General features: G+C 34.1%; 1 protein-coding gene across 3 annotated transcripts in view; it reads right to left on the reverse strand.

Annotated features, from left to right (window-relative positions):
- The window catches only part of LOC124535132 (CCR4-NOT transcription complex subunit 6), a 212,597-nt gene that overhangs the window by 133,091 nt on the left and 55,567 nt on the right, over positions 1-23,939 (reverse strand). The window lies entirely within an intron of this gene.

Genomic DNA, 23,939 nt, shown 5'->3' on the forward strand with positions numbered 1-23,939 from the left:
TATATTTAATATCATACTCGTATATGTTGTTAATACTATTCATGTAAACATAAATCTTCGGTCATTGGTTCTTGCATGATTTATCTGTGGTCGGCGCATTGAGTATTTCTTTTTCTATTCATCTGTGTACGTAGTCGAATCGACAATAACTGGACGTGTCCATCTATATTTGTTGCGGTTGTGAGGTCTCTTCACAACATGACAATCAAAATCAAACTTTTCAACCTATGTTTGGTAAGAGCACTTTTATGTTGTGTGTGTGTGAAACTTATATATACCATAATTTGCCTTTTCTTATAATTATTTTAAACATAAGATTTGAAATTATTAATTAGTAAAGTTATGAATATCGGCAAAATTTCAAATTATAAACGAATACTAAAACCTTGCCCCAGGTATGATTAATTATTCATTTCGCGGAGTTGAGAATTTGGTATTATACACTTAGCTTTACTTACCAATCAAGATAATCTATATTATTTTGAATATAGACAATATTGTTTTGAACATATAGTGACGCATATGTAAGTATTCCTTTTCTGTTTAAAAACGCCGAATTTTATGTTCACTCTTTGTTAAGAATAATATGATAGGAATAAAAACCATTTAATCAATACATACACCTAACAATGATAATTTCTACTGTCCTTAGTAACTCTTATATACTTAATATGGTCTTACATACTTAATATAGAAAAAACGCAGAGCACGAGATGAATTATAAACACAAATTAAGCACATGAATATTCAGCGCTACTTGCCTGGGTTTGAACCCGCAATCATCGGTCATGTTGCTCGCGTCCTAACCACTGAACCATCTCGGCTCAACACATTTTATATACAAATCATAAATTATAGAAGAATATCTTTACATTACGATAGATAACTATATAATGGTACATATCACTTAACCGAGGGTGTTTCATTCCGTTCCATTCGCGCATTACAAAAAAAAATACACTTTAAAAAGTATTTGACTCGTTTTCGAATTATTCAATGTTGTATCGCCCACGCCTCTAACTTAATATGCTGATTCGAATATAGTTTACGATCACCTCGCTCTCCTCTCGAGTCGTAGAAAAACTTGTCTGATCTCGTACAAGGCAGTCCCGCGCGATTACTATTTATTATGGCTGGCCTATATCGACATATCAATGAAAACTATCGCGATTTAATAGTTCTCCATTCGTTTTTTTTAATCATCTGAAGCTTAGAGATTGTATATATAATAGCCGAAGGAAGGCCAACCATCGTTTCACAATAAATATTTGGTATTTATAACCGAACACTTTGCCATGAAGAATTAATCTAAAACAAAAAAAGATCAAAGAATTTGATTTAAGAATTTGTATAAATTCAACATTTTTGAAATTAGAATAGTTTTGAAATATGATCATTTATGCTAATAAATTATTTAATGTATTTTAACACATAAATGACTCATAAATGTAGCTCAAAATTTGGAAGGCAGTGCTCAAACTACCATGCGGCTGAAAGCATATGAAGTCTAAAATTCCTTATGTAGGATACGATTGCCCTATCAGATTATGAAACAATATAGAGTACACTTGTTTTGAGTATAATTTGTGTACACTATGACTTACGCAATGAAATCGGCCATTCGCTTTTGATATTATTATATATTTGAGAGAAAAACAGATATGGAAAAAATAAACAAAAAAATATATCTTGAAACTTATAAATATTATAAAAATAAAGTTAACCGACAAGAACATCATTTTTAAATTAATCTAGTTTTAACGGATTTAAATCGCGTATATTAATTATTTCTATCATCCCGACGTTTCGAGCACTTTACAGCGTTCGTGGTCACGGGTAGACTGAGGTGACATTTGTCTATATGAAGTACAAACTTCAAATAGTTAAAACTAGTTTTATTTCAATGTGTAATAATCGCGAAAATCTAAGACAACATTATCATTTTTTAAACTATCAAATGACAATTATTTATCGGTGTATCGATATAATTTGAGATTTAAGTATTAACTAACTGGAAATCACGTTAAGGCATATAATAGCGAGAGTGCAAACGAGCAGATCGCGTGACTCGGAATAATATTTGCATATTAGTCTGACCAATTTCGTTTGCTTATTATTAAAACTGTTTTAAATACACATCAAAAAGCAATCTCCACATATTATAACACTGTATCATGTTTTCATAAATATATTTGATTAGAGAGTTATATTTTTATCTATATATCTTATCCAAAAAAATAATTTGGATGGTATTTTTAAATTACAGTGTAGCAAAAATTATCAATGCAACTGTCATCATAATATCACTATAAATTAACAACTAATAAAGGTAATCATACGAAATTATACATCTTTGAAGGTGTAAACAACATCGAAGAAAAAAATCTTAAGACAATATTTGTATTTATAAACATAAATTGTGTTCAATATATCTTTGCTCTGGAATTATATAAGATACTAGTGATCGCCGCAGCTTTGCTTGAGTTTAATGAGTTTGGTTGTAATGTGTTAGACAAAAAAGTAGCTAATGTCCTTCTTTAGAGTTCAAATTTGCGTCATACGAAATTTAATCAAATTCGGTTGTTGTTTGGTAGTGCAAAAGCGACAGACAAACAGACAGAGTTACTTTCAAAATTATAATATTAGTATCGATTTAATATCGCGAAAAAATTAATAATCATAAGACTAACTTCGCGCTCACCTTTATCAATGCATATCTGCAGACACAGCGATTCGCAAATATCAATTTCGAACTAAAGTATAAAATTAAAATCGAATATACAAATGAATACGAGATAGAGAATGAGCTTGTTAAACAACACCGTAGCTACCTCTGTATTATTAAAATTAATACGGTAGGCGTTCAAAAGATTGTTCAGTTTTATTATGTAGCAGTTCGCGGTCTCAGTTAATTATATTTTCAATTTCACAACTCGACAGTTTTGCTGCGGGCAACGGGTAATAGGTATATCTTGAACAATTTCAACGCGAAATTTTGCCGAGGCTCTTAATTATATCGCTCGAAGTAGGTTCTATTCACCAATCTTAATAACAGAAATAAATATGCTAAAACAAGCGGCCGAGCGGCAACCGCCAGCACAGACGACTTGGAAACGCTCCAAGCTGACTGCGAAAGAGCAACATTATGCGCATCTGTGCAATTACTTACATACAAGCGATAAAATTACTTCGTACATATTGTTAGTTCCTTTTGAATATTCGTTAATGTACTTTATTTATTTATACTGCGAGGCGCGTTTAAAGTTTTATTAAATTCACATTTATATTTTATGTATGCACTTTCAGCCGGGGCTTTGTGCGAACCCGTTCGCTTAGGTACGACCCTCTCATCAATTACTTATCCTACCTTCAAACAGCACTAGTATTTGCATTTTACTGTAATTAATTACCGGCTCATCGTTGTCACGTTTTCATTTTCCTGTTTTCCTTACAATGCCTATATATCTGAACGGTATACACACCACGGGCTCACGGCAAATGGACCACTTGATAGTTAATGGTCATCAACTGCAAAATATATAACCAATGCGATATTAACCTTAGGATGAAATATGTTGTCTTTTGCGCCTATAACGACTAGCTCAATCAACTTTCAAATCAGAATACAAAAATAGTAAGTTCTTTAGGTGTAAAATATCTGATAAGTAAGATACACTATCGAGTAAATTTCCACCTCTTTTTTAGTATAGCTTCATAAATTATTCCAATTCTCCCGTACAATTTCTAGTCAACTTCGTTTGCACCGATTGCTAAATGCGCAATACGAAAAATATTCCACAAACCTAAAACAATACAAGAATGATCCCGCAGATCACGAGGCAGGCAACATGTTTTCCTTACCCCTTGCCCTTTCGACAATTCACGGTGTACGCCCACGTGGCACATGACGCACGAGTCTTAGCTTCTCCTTTTAACCCAGATACCACGTGACCCGCTCGAATTCAGACTAACAATATTCAAAAATTTTGAAATTCTAAAACGAATTACGCGTTCCTTATTATTTCGTTAGTCAATACAGATATTACAAATGTTAATAAAACTTTGTATGTCTTTCTGTTGCTGTATCACTTTCAAATCACTAAAATTAAACTGACGAAACTTTGACTGAAGTAAGCTTAAGGTTCACGGAAGAACTTAGGGTGCATTTAAAAAAACGCAGGCAAAGGCCTAACAGCTGTCGACCAAGCGCTAAAGACCGAAGAAAGTCGTGGCAACTAGTCTAACATATGTATTTATGTACAAATATCAATTTTTACCGAGCTCGAAATTACAACATGAAAACGAAATAAAAAGTTTAAATACGTAGGTAAATTATCATTTATTTAATCGGAACCAGTGATTACTATATTAAGCAATGCAATGTTTCTCTCTAAACATTTATAATCACCGAACAAGGAGCAGATTCTTGACATTTATCGTTGAATCGCTATCCATATAAGGTCAAACGTTTAAATTACGGTCATTGAGACCACTAATCTTTGCCCATTTCGCAGTGCAATTTTACGTAAATTTAGTTTAACCAGAGCTATGTATAGTATGACATAACTTAGATGTAGCATCGGCAAAATTCGTAAATCCGATCACATCTGAGTTAAGTACGTTATCCCAAATTATTAATATTTATTACTTATGCAAATATGTTCTTTACACAAACGTAACAACTTTTAATATCATATGACCTAATATATTAGTCAATTTGACACGTCGATTTACATGCACTTGTTTTCTCGGGTTGAATTGACGCGAGAATCTATAGCGACGAAAATGGCGCGATAGGGAGCTATTTCTATGGGTTGTATCAATCGGCAGTAGTCGGTTTTATGGAATGCCGATGCTACATCTAAGTTGTGTCGTACTATACTGTATTAATACAGCCGCAGATATCGCGTGAGAAGGTTGCCAGTAGAAATCCGACGTCAATGAAAACGAACGGTTTATATACCTTGATGCCAATATATTTAGAATTCATGTTTATTAAAGTACTGATTTATAATCGATTACATCTTTAGAGGTTTATTAATTAGCTTTATGAGTTCGGTACACTTTGATTCATCATTATAATATATGTATATAAAGTAAAGTAAAGTAAAGTAAAGTAAAGTAAAGTAACAGCCTGTAAATTTCCCACTGCTGAGATAAGGCCTCCTCTTCCATTAAGGAGAGGGTTTGGAACATATTCCACCACGCTGCTCCAATGCGGGTTGGTGGAATGCACATGTGGCAGAATTTCGATGAAATTAGACACATGAAGGTTTCCTCACGATGTTTTCCTTCACCGCTGAGCACGAGATGAATTATAAACACAAATTAAGCACATATATATAGCGGTGCTTGCCTGGGTTTGAACCCGTAGTCATCGGTTAAGATGCACGCGTTCTAACCACTGGGCCGTCTCAGCTCTTATATATGTCATTTATTTAATATAAAACTATGCGACGTTCAACAATAAACAGTGATTCAAGAGGAAGATTTATTTGTGGAATATTTGCATACTAGTTGTTTCCCGCGTTTTAGGGGTTTGATTGTCATATGTTAGGCAAAAAAGTAGCCTATGTCCTTCTTTGGAGTTGATGTTTGCTTCATAAAAATATTCACCGAATTCGGTTCATTGGTTTGGTCGTGAAATAAGGACAGACAGACAGACAAAATAACTTAGACATTAATAACGTTAGTATAGATTATAGAACATAAAAACCAATAATATAAACTTTCCTATCCTTATGATTATTCTTCAATATAAAACTCTTATTGTTTGCTAAAGAAAATCAAAATAAAATTAAAACTGTTTACATAATCGTAACAACAATTTACTATAATCTTTGCAAAATTATGTTTGTGTCATCACAATGAATTAGCTTTATGAAAATATGATATAAATAATGATAATAGTCATTAAAATTACTGTTTTAAATAACATCTTTAATTTTTCACATTTATAAATTTTAATACGATATGATATATTAGTCTGAGTTTTGGCAGATTACACAACCGCTAACGAGCTTAATATGTTAGTCAGATATAATATACATCTATGCATTTCGTTTCATGTCAGATATGATATATTTGATATATTGTAGAGCGCGGATTAGACTTTTTATCACGCGTAAAACGATTGCTTCAAGCGAAAGGCAATTAAAAGAAGACGATTTATTATCATTTTACTTTTAGATCGTAAATAATATTTTTATTATTTTTAACGTGAAAAACAATTTGAAAGTTTTTTTTTAAATAACCAAATCTTTGTTAGGCGGATGGCCAATGACGCCGTCAGGCAATTTGCGCTAAACAATAAAAAAAATTTTAAACACCACCAACAATGGGTTCTAAGATTTTATGCCTCTTACGCCTGTAGTTAAGAATAGGCTTCAAAATAAAAAAAGAACAATTTAATATCTAATAAGGAAAATGGATAGTGATTATCTAATGGCTAGAATCAATTCATTTCATACATATTACATTATGTTTAAAGGGAAATAGCGTGTATGAAAGATCTATTCGCTGGGGAAGCGTGGCGGGCCGCCGAGATGAGCGCAATGATTTGCGACCACGATAAATCCAACCGGCGGACGGGGACAGACCCGCCCGCGGCCGCCACGATAAGTGTATCCAATTACTACGATACCCTACACCGGACCACACCATGAAATACTATGGCAAAAAAGTACTTTGAATAATAAGTTTAACGAACTCCCACTTTGTATTGATGCGTACCTTACCAGACAAACGAACGAATTTGTTTTCTCTACCGACTTTATTGTATTTCCTTCGATAAAATTGAAACGCGAATCGAATATTTCGCGTTAAAAACCAATAAATAACAAAAACAGAAACTCACTTATTCTTCGATAATATTTTTTTTTCCTGATGAGAATCGAAGCCGTTACTCATGTCTATAGACTGTAATAAATAAAAACCAAATGCAGTGTCTACTGCATAATATTCATCCTGGATCGTGTAGTTTGATTTACGCGTTTATTTCTATTTATAAGGGTGCGTTATATTTGCTGTCCGTATTGCAGAAAAAATATATATCATTTCGATTATACGCTGTACTATCAAAGACCTGTCAAATTTTGTACACATCGTAGAAATTGTATGAATAGCTTAATATACACTAGTAAGAGAAAACCTGCGGCACCGAATTCATAGTGTAAGAACAAGGCCACGGGCACATATTGTACTTAAGCGAGAAGTGATAAATTAAACGCCAACACCGATATTAAAGAGCTCTTCAGCGCGGTCTGTCAACGCGAAGTTTCACTACGTCGTCTCCGAAGTGCAGTTAACCTTTTTCCCATAGCGCGTCTCGTCTTGTTTTACACGAGAAACCGTTGGCGACTTCCACTCGAGCTCGCTGATAATTAATTCCGTCCTGAGCTACTTATGTTACCAGTCGCAAAGAAACCGCACCCTATAATGGACGATGAACATCTTTAACTAGCGTCGAGCGTTTAATTTTCTTATGATTTCACTTCTCTTTGAAACGTCTTTAGTATAAAGTGAGTCAATGGATTTATAGGACAAAATACTTATTGTAATATTAGTTTCTATACAACTGTGTAAGAGTGTCACTTTCTTTTTTTAATTATATTATAATTTATTATAGTCTACGATGACAGCACATCTCTCACTGTCGATTGACGTTTTGCATTTAATATTTTAAAGCGAATATACAGCCTTGAGATTTATCTGTACATTGATTAGTTTCGCAAGTTATTTATTAGCAATTAGAATCGACAAACTGTGTCGGACGGAATGAATGGGTGATGTTTTTTCGAGTCGCGTGAGTAATAACGAAACCTTTGAGTGCAGCCGGAGCTCTAGTTTCCACAGGCTATAAACTAAAGTTACATTTTCCTTGGAAGTGTAACGAACTCGGTGGTTACAAAGGGGCCGTAGCTTTGAGTTCCGTGCGGTTACCGTCACCGGACACCGCGGAAGAGCTCGGGTATCCAGTCCTCATAAATCAAACAAGACCACTCCCCCAGCTATCTGTCCCGACATTGCTTTTGTTTACTGACCATTTTACATTATCACCTTCCGATTATCAAGAGCACATCCAGTAGTTTTATATTGTATCTATTTTACTTACTAGGAAAAAGACATTTTCTTTCAAAACACGCCAACTTTCCTTATTGTCAATCAACCGAATATTTTACTAAACTTTCTATTATAACTTATTACAATTTATTCAATAAATAAATTTATCATAATTACGAATTATTATTATTAAACAAAGGCAACCGTAAATCTCGTTTTTATAGTCATAACTTATTTCGAACAATGTTTAAATTCATGAACAATTAGATCAGTGAAGTTGTTTCTTACAAGGTCAACGCTAGCGCCATTTGCACTACTACGGTTTCTGAAGCTGGTCAGATCGTTACGTTCCGAGAATCGACCGCGTGCTGAATCAGATCGAGGTCTACTGGATCGAGTTAAACGAGATGCTCGCGAATCGATAATTGCTTCACGAGAAACAGAATGTACATCTTATTATAATACATAATGCAGTAGTCATGTTCTCTCGACTGACTAAGATTTATTATTTTATTAACTCTTACGAGAAATAAAAGTTGATTTCAATATAGATATTTACTTTTAATGATTGACCCACTGTTAGGCAAATGTGTCTCCTTTAAGGAGAAGCTTATACACAACGTTGAGGTAGATTCAGGTTAATAATGATACTTATAAAATAGACGATAAATCAAGGTATGACTTTACACGATATCTCTTAAACTAATGACATTTCGCAGAAAGCAGGACCAATACATTAGGAAACAGCGACAAGTACTGCGTAAATCAACAAGTTGAATCGAAATCGAATGCTGTGGGCAACAAAATTACTATAAGTACATATTTATGAAATTCCATTTGCAATAACTTAGCGAATTGAAGCTTACATTGTTATTTCGTGACCATGGAACTATAGCTTAACCTTTCACTATCTTAAAGTAAACAGAAGCAAGAACGATGACATGACAACTTTGTTTAATTGTTTCCAAGTCTTTACAAACCGATTTTTATGTAGTATCATATCATTAAAAGAAAAAGCTCGTGAAGCGATTCGATAGCACTTATAAGATCGTACTTGTAAAATGCGAATATTTTTGTAAAATATGCGGTAGGTGTAATTATGAGTACATTGTTGCTACCGATGTTCAATTGTACAATTGCTTCAATAAATGCTGTCTTCGGGGGCCGTATCAAATCATCAAACATTATAAGCTCTCCACTTTTCCACCCAAGCAGTCGTTTGCGAGCGGTATCAATGATACATTGTTTGGTACCCTGCGGCTCAGACCATCCATATATTGTTGTCTGCGGATAAATTGTTATGTTCTCGCGAAACAGAAATATAAGGGTAATCCAGGCAGTCATGTTAAGCGCCCGATCTGACGACTGCCTCGGGGATTACGTAAGACTTTAACAATAGTCATTAGCAATCAATCACGCGAGATACTGTGGACAACGGACGCCTTGTCTGCGAAAATTGTTAAATCGACCCTCGCGGTCATACTGTGGAATCGAATGTAAACGTGTATACGATTAAAGAGTCGATCGTGATATATATTTAAGTTTAATTTTTAGCGATGGCGATACACGTCCGAACGAAGCCGCAGCCGCGTTAGAAGAGACCGCGAGATGAACTTGAACATAGGGTTTTATCGAAATTGCAAGCGATACGTTGATGGCTGTGGTTGGCGGCACGCGCTGGGAACACGCCGGGGCAATTGAAAAGAGCGCGAGTTATTGCGGGAAATGCGAGGGAATCGAACCGCAATTGCTCCTGCCGGGCACGCCACACATTGTGTTGAGTTTGTTGTGGATGTCATTTGCGGCTTCCACATTGTTGTACTAACATTATACAAGAGATTAAAATTGAGAACTGTACGCCTCCCCATGGTTCAAGCTTCACTTCTAAAATTTCAGATGCAGATAAATAAAAAAAAAAAATAATGGACAACATCGTACACATTACTCTGATTCCAATGTGAGTAGCTAAAGCATTGGGTTATGGAAAATCAGAAGTAACGACGGCAACTACAAACACTCGGACGATAGACAACATAGAAAACTAATAGGGAATCGAACCCGGAAGCTCGGAGTGGCGTACCCATGAAAACACACTACTCGAATTTAAATAGAAACATCAATGTACGTCTATAGAACCACGCTTAATCTTTTAAATATATACCTAATATTATAAGATACAAAGCAATCATTTACCATATAATTTGGAGAGACAGTGCTGACGGACATTGATAAACTTCGACGGCAGGGGTCAATTAAGCGCATTCGGTGCAGCTCGTCAGCTGTGTCATTATGTTATGAATCTTCCGGACCTCATGTCCTGTCGGTTATTAACCCTTACCGTTCATTAGTGGCTTCCGTTGGACACGCGTTGCGTATTGAGGTGTATGGGATGTTGCGACACGGAATCTAGTACCGTTGTTGTGAATATCATATAAAATGCAATCATTAGCAATCCGATAAACCATACCATATGCGGCGTTATTGCAAAAACAAACGAATACATATTTTCATACAGACCATTGAACATTGGGCGGTTTAATATTCAATATATGAAGTAGTTGTGAGTTTTTCTAAGTTATAATCCCTGTTTTTTGGTTTATATTGAAATCATTATACACGTAATTCAAGGCACGTGCACGAACAAGGCGTTAAGCAAGAGGATTAATATATTGGATCCGCCACCGGGCGTTTGTGACACAGAATGTTAATCGAAGGAGTTCAGATGACGCCGAAACAAAAAAAAAAAAAGAGAACAAAGAATAAGCTCCTCGACGGTACACGTCACGCGTCGCCGAATCCGAAGGATTACCTGTCGAATTTTGATAGCCGAATTACGATATGTCTGATTAATTCAATGAAGCGGGTATTGTGTTACCTTTTTTATGTTTCGAACTCGTGTGCATTGATTAATCGTTTCGAATTTATTTTCATCAATACATTCTCGACCCGTTTCGTGTTGCATAAACGTTGAAGTTTAAATTTTCGGCGCACATCAGTTTGTATGACATTTACAAATTAGGTACGAGCAAAAACCTTCGAAGAAACTGCACACATCATTTTAGCTTAATTTTAATTTCGCAAATTGTATTGTGTGGGACCTGATTTTATTCAATGAGTTTAAATTTTTTGTTTATAATCGTCTTGTGTAGTGTGTTTTATTTATTAAATCCATAAATCATAAAACCTAGAGATGATGAAATATCACTAATATGTTTTTAAATTGTAAAATTATTTCTTGACTACTTGAAATGGGAAGTATGTATAATCCTGAACTCTGAATACCTTGAATTGACAAGCCTCAAACGAACGATAATATGATCGATTGCCTACAAGGTATTAATATTGTATACATTACTCATACTAAGTGGAACACGTTTGATGCATTTAGATCAAAGATACATTTCATTATTTTTTATTATATTTTTCCGTGTAAGATCTATTGTAACAATGGCTGATATATTAATCGGATACGCAATCCGTCACTCGTGGGAAGATCGAGATAAGAACGTACTTTCATCCGATCACACATGATTTAAGCGAGCACAGTACGAGAACGCTTACGGCGAGTCACGTATTCGTAAACAAACAAGACCAACGTTGTTTACAAATATCTCAATCGTATACAGTCGTATATGCATTAAATTATTGTAAATCCTAACATTTTAAATGTTATTTAATTTAAAGTTTTTGATACTTTTTTTTATAACATAGGTAGGCCGAACGATCAAATGAACCAATCCTTTAGACGCTGAAAAAAAATTTGTGATGAAAAATGCGTTGTCAGCGATGGAATCAAGATGTTCCTTGAAGGACAATCCGAGACATTCCTACTTCGGACTGATTCCAACATTCGACATTGGGTTCATTCCCATATTCATTGAACTATTTCTTTACCCTAACATGTTATAAATATGTATGTAATACCGTACACGTATATATCTGTGATTTTATATCAAATTTATATCGTTGACAATGCACATAACTCCAACGGAGAAGTTCTCAAACTCAAATAAGAAAGTTGCAGACAAGAAAATATAATAACATTTGCTTTCGACACGACCCCACTCGGGAGTTTCGAGTTAGGGGTAATAAACTCGAACGAAACGATTCCAGCGTAGAGTACGTAGCCTGCATGACACGCCTGGATCGTGTTTATCCAAGTGGAGATATCACCAAAACTTCCCCGATACACGTGAAACGGCAACGGATCACGCAGCCAGATAAACTATATAACATGTTTATTGTTCTAAATAATCAATAATAAATGGAAGGGGACCGAAGAAACGATGGATGGATTGTGTGAAAGACGATATAGCTGGAAATAATGTTACTTGTGAGATGGCATCAGACAGAGAAGCACGGAAGAAATATCATGCTACGCCGACTCCAAATAAAAATGGAATAAAGGCAGGAGGATGAGGAGAATGATGATATAATTTTCAAAAATCGATTAAATATTTACTGTTATATTTAGATTATGATATGATGTGTTTGTTTTTTTTCTCGTAATCCGACGGGATCCGATCCAACTCCCGAATCGAGACCCGACATCGGAATCGAGTCCGTGACTACGATATTTGCTACAAACTAGCCACTATACCGAGGCTAAAATTAAAACGCATATATGGTTCGAGTTGTTTATAATAAATTACGAATACGAAATAGTCTTGAGCAATTACAAGGAACGGTTACTACGTGGATAACTCTAGTGGAAAACATACAGAAATAACCATTTGCGTTGCCGGTGTCGTAAATTACAAGTATTGAAAACGTGGACGTCGTTTTGAGAACAATTATAGCGTTTTGTAGGTGGCTATGTATATTGACGCATAAGACTACGAAAAATCACGTACAATGTTTTACAAATTTAAAATTTATAATTTTATTAAAAATATGCTTTGAGTTAGGAATCTCTTCACTTGTTTTTTTTCTTATATTTACTATTATAAATAGGTAAAACAAATTTATAAGTACAGAATGATCTCCGGATCTAAAAAATTCTAAAAAAATATTTTTCCGGTAAAACATACATCTAATAATTTAGTGAATAGATTGCAATGGAGTCGGGGCTATCCAAATAAAAATATAACTTTCTTTTAACGAAGTAAAATTCAGAAATTAATAAAAAAACAAACATGCTCGGTCAAAAACGTCGAGTTTTCATATCAACATTGTAATAAATTATTAAATTGCAATATTAAATTACATAGCATAACGAGATTACATAGCATAAGCATTATAATCGACGTGTGTGGCATGCGGTCATACCGAGTAGTCACACTCCCGTCCCAATAAACGCTGCGAAGCGATCGTAGAGTTAGTCGACGTTTCGGTATTTTCTTACTTTCTTTCGGATAGCTTACGGATTACAAAAACACAAAATTTGACTTTTATTAGTAAGCTCGTTAATATCTAGTAGCAATGACCTGTCTAATAGGATTTTGTTTATTTATATTGATTTGTATTGAAATAAGTATTCTTATAATTGTGGATGCTTTCATTTTTAATTGTTATACATATGTATTCTTCTTTTTTCGATTACAATTAATAGATTATATTTAAAGTCTTAGGTTTTTACTTCATTTGTGCCCAGTAATAATCTATAATAATCAATAAGTTAAAAAAAATCAACATAGACGTAACACGTACCGTAATTTAAACCTTTCCTTACGCAATTAATTTAACCGTCGACCTAAATCTAAACCCTAAACATAGCAAGACAAAGTATTGTTGTCTAACTGTGGAACAAGTAATGAATAGGATGTTACCTACTTAACCGGTTCTCACCAAGTAAACAAAACAAATTAGACATGTTAATTTGTTATATACTTTTAAACTATATATATTATACTAGATGTCGCCTGCAGATTTGGTCAATTTTAATTTTATACAAGATTTTAAATTAACATGGTTATTTTTTTTATTACAGTTATTAATTTCGGGATATTTGCCATGTTTTTTATTTTTGCTCGGTAGAGCTCGATATTTCGACATTCTCTACGAATGTCTTGTTCACGAATTCTCATGCTCGATAAATAAATATTATCCCGTATCTAACCGTAAATTAGGTTTTTATTTATATAAAAACTCATTTGTAAAATACACGACAAAAACAAAGTCATCCCGCGGAACCCGTCATACATAAACCTACCCACTAACGCTTACGAGACCGTAGACAATCGTCCTAGATAAAGAGAATCTCCTACGTATTTCACATCGCTATCCAGCACCGATGACATTTACGATTCAGCTATGTCCGTTACACAAAAAGACTATATTGTTCGACGTCTTAGTATCATTCTATATCTGGGTACCGTTATGTCACTTAATACGTGGATAGTAAACTGTTATTAGGATCGTGTATACAAACTACGTGGCTGGAAATAGTAGCTTCACAGGAACATAAAAACTTAAATGCCACCGTTTGTTACTATTACTTTACTGTAATATCCTTTACTTGTCTTACGACTTTACTGTTTCGGATCGTGTCTCATTCTAATATTACTTTAAAATGTTTACATGCTACCATCGCCTTGATAGTTTTATGAATAAAAATATGATATAATTAATTATGCCAGCTATTTTTTTTCTGATTGTACATTAGAACGCAAATGTATTTGGCTTTTATAGGTCGTAAGCGTATTTTATGTTAATATTTCAGTCGGGCCTGACCTTCGAACATAAAATATCCAGATCAAGGTAAAGTTTAATGTGTAGCCCGGCCGTGACCCCGGTCCCCGGTAGTGGTCTAGCGTCCGGATAACTCTACTAACGTCCCACCCAGATTTTGGCACGAGGATAGGCAGGCGAGATCTTGCTTTATTTGAAACTAGCTAAAACTGTTTTTGATTTTACGAAAAGTAAAAACTTTTTATTACAACATAGACATTTTAATAAATTCTTAATTGATTAATAACAGAAATATATTTGCTGTAATCCAAATAACCACACATTGTTCTAAAAAATCTTGAGCCAAAGACGAAATCTAAATAATGTATCACGGTTTTAATCGACGCCTACATTTATATAACAAATCGTAGAACGTGTTTAAAAAAAAATTGGAAGGAAAATATACACAGTGCTATAGCGATGGTAATAATAAAAATACGAACAAAAACAATAGCAGTAAATCAAAGCGCACCAGAAGGCCACTCGACGTCTGTGCTCGCGACCCGGCAGCACTCCCGGGAAATCGTGAACGCCCACTCTTAACAACCACGAAAGCTATATTTTAGAACGAAAATTAAACCAAAAAAAATACTCTTTATATTACCGTTTTAGAATTGAAAGTTTAAATAAAATAAAAAGTTAAAAGTTAATATAAAATATTTTTATAAATAAATATTGGACAACTTTACATACATTAGTCTGATCCCAATGTTAGTAGCTAAAGTAGTTGCGTTACGGAAAATGAGAAGTAAAGACGGTGCCACAAATACCCAGATCCAAGACAACATAGAAAACTAATTAACTTATACTACATCGGGTTCGATTCCAGCCGAGTTGATGCGAAAAATCAAATATTTTAATTCAGCCACAAAAAACATAAATCTTGATAAAATCATAGTCAAAATTAATCATATCGAAAGAAAATAAAAAAAACAGATTCGCCGTACGAGATAGTCACTCAAAATAAAATATAGAGGAGAAAACCAAACGCATTTGAAATTAGAGAGATAGCATGACTAATATGAATAGACAACATTTATTATAAACATGTCCAGGAAAGGAGTGTTAATTAGAGATACATATATTTTTTTATACAAAGCTCGAGTAAGATGAGCAAAGATTACACACGCCGCCATTTCATACAGTCAGTGGACGTGATGTAGCGTATAATTAATCAAATAGAACGTGCTATTTTAATTAATGCCATTAGATAATTCTTGTAAATTGAACACACGCACGTGCCGACTATCTGGACCAGCTATATTACTGTAGATACTCGTATTCCTATCTATGATACCATCTGAGCGTGAATAAGAATCCACAAATGTGTTATAAACATAAAACGTATAGTTAGAACTAGCCGTTACCCGCGACTTTGCTCACGTAGAATATGAAAACACTTAGTGGGTGTCACGATATGATATTTTATAAGTGTATTATAAGCCTATAATATAGGTTTTATATTTCTAGTTATAAAAATGACAATACTTTCATACAATTTCAACACGCTTTTTTTCCAATTAAAAAGTAGCCTATGTCCTTTCTCATGCTCTAGACTGTTTGAGTACCAAATTTCATTTAAATCGGTCTAGTAGTTTGGGCGTGAAAGCGAGAAAGACACTTTCGCATTTATAATATATAAGTATGGATAGCATAGATTAATATTACAAGAACGCAATAGTATACTTAATATTAACGCCCGATTATTTTAACGATACGCCTTCGAAATTTATCTACAGATGAAATCGGTGTATGATCAGGTATCCGAATCGACGAACGAATATAGAACACACGGCATACACTTTAGAGTCGAAATCTCCGTTACGTAACTGTTATCACGGTTACGCAACGCATTCGATATCACATTACAGGGTAAATGATCCGACCTTCGCTCGCTCCACTGGACTTTCCCGCAACACGACCTCACAATCGATATACGGATGGTGAGCTTTAATCTACTATCAATATCTAAACATCGACCGATAACTTATTTTGAAATATATTCACTGAACACAATAAATCGCGTTCATTTACCAACAAATTAGGTTCGGCTGTTCGCTGTAAATAACGAAGACGAAGTTATATAAATAAGTATAAATATTGGACAACATCACATACATTACTTTGATCCCAATTTATGTAGCTAAAGCACTTTTGTTATGGAAAATCAGAAATAACGAAGGTACCACCAACACCCAGACCCAAGACGACATAGAATATTAATAAACCTTCTACATCGACTCGGCCGGGAATCAACCCGGGACCTCAGAGTGGCGTACGCATGAAAACCGGTATACGCACCACTTGACCACGGAGGTCGTCAAATCGTTAATGTTTATTTGTTCATAAAATCGTATTTATTAATAACCTCTTTCATTGTATCGAAGAGTATTTATTTTGACAAGCGTCAATACCATTAGCGGTGCACACATCACAGTATAAATAAAAAGAGACGACATTACGTATAATGATTTGACACTTTCATATTCGTTGTATGAAGCGAAAGCAAGAGGTGCGACCCTTCGTGACCCAGTGTTTAACAGATTCGAATCTAACGATGCGGTGCTAATTGCACCATCGAAAGCGATCTACGGACACTAATCACGAGTCACGAATATAGACGCTATTAATGTTGAATTAAACTTTAATTTGATTATAACCGAAACAGACCTGCGCGAAAATATAACAAATGAACATCGATGTAATGAAAATGTCAACACAAAAAAACAACAACAACAACAACCTGTAAAATTCTCACTGCTGGGCTAAAGGCCTCCTCTCCCTTTGAGGAGAAGAGTTTGGAACATATTCCACCACGCTGTTCCAATCCGGGTTGGTGAAATATACAAGTGGCAGATTTCTTATGAAATTTGTCACGTGCAGGTTTCCTCACGATGTTTTCCTTCGCCGCCGAGCACGAGATAAATTATAAAGACAAATTAAGCACATGAATCAGCGGTGCTTGCCTGGGATTGAACCTGCAATCATCGGTTAAGATGGACCCGTTCTAACTACTGGGCCATCTCAGCTCAAAAAAACAAGATTCAATAATTAATTGGAGCAAATCAATGTGAACAACTGTGAACTAGTCAATTGCACACACAATAAAAATAAGTAGCCGCAGCTTGAATGAGCGTCGATAGGATGAATCAAAAGTAATTCTAGTTGGATACAACTGCCTTCGCCACCACAATCAGCTGGAATCATTAATTAATCTCGAAGCTAGACTTTATTTTTTAATTTATTGTCAATACTGTATCTCCACAGACGTGCTGTCTGTGGCGTTGTTGTATTTTATTTAGAATTTTATTTATGTTATTTTGATTTGCGTGCATGTTTGTTTTTTCAATTTAGACATTATTATGTTCTGCATCTTCTGGATATAATTTCAGTTATTTTATTTCAGGTCCGATTTCCGCCAAAGTAATAATAATAAATCTTTATTCATTATAAAAAGCTTGAACAGAGCGGTTTAGTTTTATAATTGATTTGTACGATTCTATCTTATTTCAATCAGTTGGGTGTAGTACTTTACTACTCGCTAGGCTATAAAATAATCTGTAACGTTTTTGCTTAGCGCATAATCAAATCGCAATAGACGCGGTTTAAATTTGATCATAAATGTAATATTCTTAAATAGGTCAGAAGACAACGGGTCCCGCATAATATATCATTACCCGAAGGAAAAACGTAGAAAACTTGTTGGAAAACATGTTTTAAGTTAAGCCTCGAAATAATTAAACATACTTAAATATAATAAGTTTATTGCATACTTTTCATTTCAAAGTATCTATACTCATATTAATTATTTAATATATTATAAAGAGTTAAGATATGTTGTTTGTGTTTAATGTGTGTGTGTGTGTGTAGGTGTAATCGATCCAATTATAAAATGTTTTCTCACTGGTAGAAAGCTATACCATTTTCGAGTACTATGGGGATATTGGAGATCCTTTGTTTGTTCTCAATTACACCCATGAGAATCTGGGGCAGATCCCAATTATTAAATAAAAACGACAAAGATTCAAGTGTATAAAACATCACAAATACTATACGAAAAAGAAACTTATTCATAAATATTTATTAATTCAATCTGACATTTAAAATTGTTTCAAATTAAACAAAAAATATATAGATATTTTATACACTAACTATATTGATAAATGGCGACGATAATTTTTTACCTATTTCTTTGTATAAAAAAAAGACTGTTAGTCTGGTATGTAGACTGCTGACCATGACATCTCTTAGAAAAAAAAAATACAAGGCCAGTTTGTTGATCAGATTGAATATTATTAAGGACAATAAATATTTAGAACGCACCGCTCATTAATGGTAGCAGTTATACTATCAAAAGTGAATTGGCACTAATTATGTAAATACACAGAGCTGATATAACCCAGCGGTCAGAACGAGTGCATCTTGGCAAATAATTGCGGTTTCAAACTCAGACAAACACCACTGAAATTTCATGTGCATAATTTGTTATTAATAATGAATTTAGTGCTCAACGGTGAAGTAAACATCAAGAGGAAACCTGCCTGTGTCCAATATGAATGAAATTCCATCAGTATTGGATAGAAGAAGTAGGCCTTAGATTAGCAGTGGTACATATACTTTACTTTTCATTACATGAAGATTTGATGAAATCGAAAAGTTTATTGATACAATCCACCCGATCTAGAGTCTAGTTACAGGACAATAACACTTTCGTTTAGCGATATAATCATTACAGCACTCAGGAGCGAAACAGCGAGCGGGAATCAATCGCGTCGAGAGAGTAGCGGGGCAACTTTCTCAGCGCTCTCGTATCGGCGCGTACAACCGGTGTTGCGTACGAGTTTTACGTTATAGTGTGAAACGACGAGCGTTCACGCCAAATCTTGAACACTGCGATCATCAATCTGTATTAATATTATAAATGTGAGAGTAACTCTGTCTTACTGTGTGTCGCTCTTTCACAACCAAACCGCTGAACCGAATTTGACGAAACTTGGTATGAAGCAAACTTGAACTCCAAGAAATCACATAGCCTACTTTTTTGTCTGACACATGACAACCAACACAATAAAACCCGAGCGAAGCCGCGAGCGAGTACTAGTTTAAGCAAATTTAATTAGTTCACAGACATAAATTCACAAAACTGAATTGATAATATGGACATTGACACCGTTTACGATCGAAGACATTTACAATCAAAACAGTTTTAAAAATTAATACAGATGATTTATGATATTACCTTTTCGAATTAAAGAATAAACAGAGATATCTTTAAAAATACATCAATAATATCGAAATATTTGACTGAACGCTCGAAACTTCAACTTGGCCCATACGACGTTGGGTGCAAGAACATCGAGAAACGCAACACTATCTGCTTTCTCTTCAGTCGCAAGCGCAACAGCTTTATCGGTCCGCGCCCATAGAAACCGCCCGGTGAAAATTATGAAATCACAAAACCCGCGGCACTAATCCATCCGTCATAATGATATGGAAAAAGATTGTACCTTTATGAATACACATATATTATTCGATATAAAGTCAGAGATCGTATCGTAATCGGGATTAAAATATTATTTATATTATTAATATTACATATGTGTTTGAAGATTTTTATCAAAAACCTATTCCTAATCAAATAAACAAGCTCAAAATTGCATTTCGAACTAGTTCAAGCATCTCGTACAAATCTGTAAAAGTAAACGAGTCATCGACCGCTTAATGAAATGTTTTCAGATAAATAAGGTACATTCACGTGGGATGATTAAGATTCGATTATCTATTTTTATTATATATGAAGATGTTTCTTTAAACGTAAACACTTATTCGGAAATGGAATACTCAATGATATCATACAAAAAATCGATCAATACACGGATGATTTAACAATTGAAAATGTAATCATTCACGAAACGTCCTAAGTCCTAAGTAAATCTTTTGAGAGTAGAGCATTTGTTACAAAGTGGCCAGTAATAAATTATAATAGGAAGCACAATTGTGGCGAGTGAATTATAAAAGCGGACCCGATTGGACTGAGCCAGTCCTTATCGCTTTCAATCCTGAATACTTCATTAGATGACTAAACAGAACTCTTAATAAAGGAGTAAACGTGGCAAAAACCGCGCTTAACGCAACTGCATTCTCATTCAATATATTTTTGCTCTCGCTTTATACGCTTAAAATAAATACTTATCTCATTTCGAAGGAGTCAGTCATTTAGCGCGCAGTATATCAAAAGGATCGTTAAGTTACGTTGTGGTTTTTTAATTCCATTTAAAAAATATCTATAAGAATTAAATACGATATAAAGTTAAGCCGTAATGTACAGTAAATAAAAAAAAAAAACTAAATAATACGAATAACTTTGGGACTTTGTATTAAAATTATAAGGATAAGCATAATCTGCTAAATCACCATCCGAGCGTTGACCCAAACGCTGCATTTAGATGATAAGCCATTTCAAATGAGAATATCGTAATGACCGTCATTTGTCCTCGCGACAAAAATATACCTTACAGTACAAAATATGAAGATCACATATTGTCGTGATAAAATAAAAGGCCAACAGCAGTGGACGAAACGTTTGCTAATTTGGGACATTGAATTAATTATAATCGTCTACGACATTTTACACTAAATTCTAGAATCACCTTCAGAGATTCGAATTTAAAATTCCCACGCCTTGAGCAAAGCTATATTACTATTATCATAATGTGAATATTCCTAGCGTTCCGAGACATTTCAAAGTACCGTACAAAACTAATCCACAGCGAATCATATCATAATAATGCGATAGGTAGTAAGATCTCAGATGACGAGTGCTTTCGCGAGTGAAATCTTGGGTGAAACCTCTATCGGATACGAGACTGCTTTCTACCCCGCCTCCTGTCGTCCAGAAGAAAACTCGACGTGTACGAGAAAATCAATAAGACGATAACTATTTCACCTTACTTGAAATAATTAGTTTATATTAAAAAAAAAATTAAATGTGTCAAATAAATCAGACACATAAACCCGTTAAGTTACTACAACGGTAAATTTTATAGCTTGAAGAGTATTCTGAAATTAAAAAATAAGACTAGATTTATTTAATTACACACTAACATTTTATGCCTTTTTTATGATTTAGAATATAAAATTTTGGGCTTTATCTAAATGACAAAATATGTTCATATAAATAAACATGAAGTAATAAAAACCGATCAGCGTTCAGTTTAATAGTTAAAGATCAGAATTTATGGAAACATCTAAATAACAGCTAGAAATAACGTCTCAGCGGAATCTAATCGAGACGACGTCCACTAGAAAATCTTCATCAAAGTGCAGGAAATACTCGAATAGTTTGAAATTGTTTTATTTTATTACGACGCTGTTATAATTTGCGACTTCGCTATTGTTAATGTAGGCGTGTTTACTTTGAAACGTCTTCAATGCCCGGTCGTTCCCAAGGTCAGGCGCCACGTGCGCGTTTTATGGCGTTATGTGCACTGCTTTGTTACAGCTCCATGGTTTTATACATTAATATTTGAAGTCCATAAATATTAAACATTACGTGACGTCAATGACGTACAAATATTTGTAAATGTGTTGCTGTTTATACATCGCCTTGGTGTTTTTCACGGTCTATCGCCTAATTTCCATAACTAGTAGGCTTTTTTATTATTATTAATAAAAAGCCTATATCGTTCTCATGAATATTGAATATTTTGTTAAATTATTTAGTTAATTCGACATGTGTTAGTCATAAAAATACTATCATAGTATCCCGTTAGGATAGCCACTAAGGGAACCTTTAAATAAATTAAAATCTTATATCAGCGGATACTTGTATGCGATGAATTATTTCAGTTTTACTGTACTGGTATTTGTTGTACATAATAAAGACAGCTATCTGATAGACTGTCGCATTATATTACTAGTCCTATTCCTGTAAGTTCTACTGTACCCGTGCGGCAAACATCTAAATAATTGAGAATAGAGAATATATATATTTTTATCGAGTAATATTTGATCAGTAAAGAATCGATATAAAGCGATTCATGGGTATACAATTACTTATAATTTTTGGTTAATGGTCTAAATTCGACACGTTAAGTAATTGTCGAAATTTAGAGGAAAATATGGTAAATTTTGCTAGTTGAAACATTTTTTCCTTATTGTTATTATTTCTTTATTGATTACAACAACTAAAGTTCTACTACAGCTACCAACAATAAAAAAAAAATAATCGACGACGAACGAGCGAAAAAAATATACAGAACTGTTTTGTTTTTGCTTATTTATAAATATATAGATATTTCAATACAAATCCGGTTCTCTGCATATCCCGTCCGAAATATATAATTACATCGAAGACACGGTTCAAACTGTATTTAATAAATACTTTTATACGTGTCTTAATGTCGATAACTTTTAAATTGTTGGTTTAATCTTTCAGACTACTTCTTATATGGACGATCGAAATTGGGAGATAGTCTAGAAGAGATAACACGTGTAATTTGCGAATACATTACACAGTTACGACTCAAGTTGCTGAGATTCGTATATTAAAAAAAAGGAAGTTGGTTACTAGCTGTCCTAGAGATCGTCTGGAATTTTCGATATTACTTTGTCATATTATTAGACTAGTTGTGCCCGTGACCACAAAATATATAAAAAATAATAAATAAATATAATTATGAGACAACATCAAATACATTACTCTGATCCGAACGTAAGTAGCTAAGGCACTTGTGATATGGACCAAGACAACATAGAAAACTAATGATAATCTATATCGACTAGGCCGGGAATCGAACCCGGGACCTCGGAGTGGCACACCCATGAAAGCCGGTGTACACACCACTCGACCACGGAGGTTGTTAGTTAAGAAAACCCTTTTGAATATAACAAAAAAAAATTGTAGACTAAGGTAACCCTATTATATCAATTATCCATATCCAAGTCCACTCAAAATCGGTCCAGCCGTTCCAGAGATGAGCGGAACAAACAGACAGACATACAGATCGACAAAAATTGTAAAAAAGATGTTATTTTGGTATATGTACCGTGTATAAATAACTATGCACAGAGTAAAAAAGGGCTATTTTAATATTACAAACAGACACTCCAATTTTATTATATGTATAAATAACGAAACAAAAAATCTTTTATCATGAGTATACTTAAAAAAAATGTCTGCTTCGAATTCATGGAAATTAGTCTTCGTT

This window comes from Vanessa cardui, chromosome 14 (genome assembly GCF_905220365.1).
Source record: "Vanessa cardui chromosome 14, ilVanCard2.1, whole genome shotgun sequence".
Classification (NCBI taxonomy): Eukaryota; Metazoa; Arthropoda; class Insecta; order Lepidoptera; family Nymphalidae; genus Vanessa; species Vanessa cardui.